The sequence below is a fragment of the Cornus florida genome, unplaced genomic scaffold (genome assembly GCF_030987335.1).
Source record: "Cornus florida cultivar Cherokee Brave unplaced genomic scaffold, ASM3098733v1 CherokeeBrave_3.0.0_Hap2_Chr02, whole genome shotgun sequence".
Classification (NCBI taxonomy): Eukaryota; Viridiplantae; Streptophyta; class Magnoliopsida; order Cornales; family Cornaceae; genus Cornus; species Cornus florida.
In genome coordinates, this window is record NW_026775572.1 from 45999940 (window position 1) to 46003459 (window position 3520).

A 3520-nucleotide genomic window follows, 5' to 3' on the forward strand; every position below is an offset into this window, starting at 1 on the left:
ATGGGTCATGTTGTAGGACTAGACTTGAGCAATGAATCAATCTCTGGAGGAATCCATAATTCAAGTAGTCTTTTCAGTCTCAAGTATCTTCAAAGTCTGAATCTTGCTAAGAACTTCTTCAGCTCTTTGGAGATTTCATCAGGATTTGAAAAGATAACTAGATTGACATATCTGAATTTGTCATCAACCAACTTGATGGGGCGATTTCCTATTGGAATTTCGCACTTGACAAGGTTGGTCTCATTGGATTTATCTCGGAACAGATTTCTAGAACTAGGCAACTCAAATCTAAAATTGCTTGTTCAGAATCTCACGAAGATCACAGAACTCCGACTTGATGGTGTAAATATATCATCCATGGGAGAGGAATGGTGCCAAGCCATATCTTCTTCACTACCTAATCTTCAAGTCTTGAGCTTGTCTCGCAGTCATCTCTCAGGTCCTCTTTGTTCTTCTCTTGAGAATCTCCGGTCCCTTTCAGTGATCAATTTGAGTGGGAACAATTTGTCTGCCCAGTTCCAAATTTCTTTGCAAACTTCACCAATTTGACAGAATTATCTCATGGATTCTAATTTGCAAGGAACATTTCCGGAAAACATTTTCCACGTACCAACTCTACGTACACTTGCTGTAGGGGGCAATGAATTTCTTCAGGGCTATATTCCAGAATTTTCCCAGAATACATCTCTCTAGACCTTGTTTCTTCAGTACACAAATTTTTCTGGTAGATTACCGGATTCTTTTGGTAATCTTCGGATGTTGTCCATGATAGATGTTTTTAATTGCAGATTCACTGGACCGATCCCAAGTTCATTGGCAAACCTTACTCAACTTGTTCATTTGGATTTGGCTTACAACATGTTTATTGGTCCAATTCCATCATTTTCGAAGAATCTCTCCTACATATACTTATCCCATAATTCACTCAGTGGAACCATTCCATCGTCTCTTTTAAATCTTCCATCACTGAAACATATTGATCTTTCATTTAACAAATTTGATGGTCAAGTTGACGAAATTTCTAATGCTTCCTCCTCTCTACTAGAGATCCTCAATTTGAGAAATAACAATTTACAAGGGTCGTTCCCATGTCTTTCTTTGAGCTCTGAAGGCTTACTGAACTTGTACTCAATTCCAACAACTTCAGTGGCCCATTACAATTGGAAAATTTTTATAGGCTGCACAATCTTTCTTTCCTTGACCTTTCATATAACAACTTGTCTATACATACAACAAGTGGCAGTAGTTCAAAATTGTTTTTCATCCCCCAGTTTGAAGGATTATATTGGCTTCTTGCAAGCTGAAGAGTTTTCCTGATCTGAAGAACCAATCACTGTTAATTGAGTTGGACCTTTCCGACAACCAACTTGAAGGGGAAATTCCAAACTGGATTTGGGAAGTTTCGAATGGTGGGCTACTTGTTAGGAATATAGGGTTCACTTACTTGAATTTCTCTCACAGTCTCTTTTCTGGTTTGCAAGAGCCCTATGTTTCTCACACTTACCTCGCTTTCTTTGACTTACACTCTAATCAGTTTCATGGGGAAGTCTCAATACCTGGAGTGTTAGCTGAATTCATGGACTTCTCAAGCAATAGTTCCAGCACTTCTATCCCTAATATGATTGGTAGTTTCCTCGCCAATGCTTATTTCTTATCTCTTTCAAATAATAGCATCATTGGAAACATTCCTCAGTCAATATGCAATATGAGATTAATTGAAGTTCTAGATTTGTCTGAAAATCATTTGAATGGCATGATACCATCATGTTTGATCAAAAGTGGTAGATTTCCATGCTTTTTGGAAAACATATCTAGTCTACATGTTTTAGTTTTGCACTCTAATAGGTTCCAAGGAGACATTAACTGCCAAGGGAAAAATAATGAAAGCTGGTGGAATCTTCAGATCATTGACCTAGCTTTCAACAATTTTGGCGGCGATCTACCTTCAAGGTATTTCTCAAATTGGAAGGCAATGATGATTGACAATGATAATGTTCAACCAAAGTTAAATAATCTGGGGTATGCATTCGGATATGATTCTGGGTTGATTCTAGGTATTATTCAAGTCGAGTGAATGTCATCTACAAAGGAAATGAGGTGGAGTGGGTGAAAATTTTAACCATCTTTACATGCATTGATTTTTCAAGCAATATATTTGATGGGAAAATACCAGATACTGTTGGAAATCTCAAATCACTTGTTCTTCTCAACTTATCGCACAATGCCCTCAATGGCTCAATTCCAGCATCATTAGGAAACTTGAAGAAGCTCGAGTCATTAGATCTTTTCCAGAACATGCTGACAGGGATGATCCCTACACAACTTGCAAGTCTCAATCTTTTGTTTGGAAGAATTCCGAAAGGTTTCCAGTTTCAAACATTCTCAGAAACATCATTTCTAGGGAATCCAGGACTATGCGGCTTCCCCTTGAACACGAGTTGCAATAATATTGCTTGAGATTCACCACCAATATTCGGAGGTGGGCATTGAATCTTGGAGACAGAGGTCTACCTAAGTGCAGCACTGGGATTTATCGTGGGCTTAGGAATCATCATCTGGCCACTTGTGTTCTGTAGAAGATGGAGACAATGGTACTACAAACATGTTGATCAAGTTTTTCTGAGAAGAATAATACAGACAGGAGCTTACAGAAATCCAATTCGAATGCTTGGTGGGTGAAGAGAAGTGAATGAAGTAGAGTGCTTGGGATGAACTTGAAGTCTTTGCTTGAGTCATTCCAATGGTGAGTAAAATCAATGATCAATGCATATGGTAAGCTTGCAATTAATTGTGTAATAAGAGTAAGCTATTTAATTGAAGCTGTTTTAATATAACATATATGATACTGTTGAATAACTGTCTAGATATTTGGGATGGTAATCTTGTTACATACTTGACATTTGTTTCAGTTTGTTTGATATAATCCCTGAAACGTATTGTTGCTTTGTGGAGGGAAAAATCCCCACCAATTATACACACCACATGGCAGCAAAAGAGCAGCCCGCGACTAAACTAAAAATACCCAGAGGCCCACTATCAGTTGGAGGACCAACAGTAGAAACCATATGTACATACCAATTCAACCCAATTAAATAAAGGAAGCTCCACTTGACATAAAAGCCGAATGGACGGCCCAATCTCAACGGGCCCATAAGTCCATAACGCTTGCCATAATGATATGTACACGATCAGTAGGTGTAAATACTCACGTTTGGGAGTAAAAGCCAGGAAACGGCTCCATGTAAATCTTTAAAAAAAACTTATAACTAGAGCCTGAATGAGAATGAAGAGGCATCGAATTCCCATCATTGTTCTTCTTTTCAAAAATTACTTATATCTCATCAATATTTTGCACACTTCTTCTCAATTTATTTCTTTAAGTGTTCGGGTGTAAAAATTTGCACCTACACTTTGGCGCCGTATGTGAGAATTTGATACAAAACATCCATTTTTCCACTGCTTACATGCAACTCTAATCCAGAATGGTAAAAGGATCAGACACCGCACAGCCGCAACAACT

At 38.1% G+C, this 3520-nt stretch overlaps 1 pseudogene; it reads left to right on the forward strand.

The window, feature by feature from the left end:
- Positions 1 to 3520, forward strand: LOC132296173 (receptor-like protein 19; annotated as a pseudogene).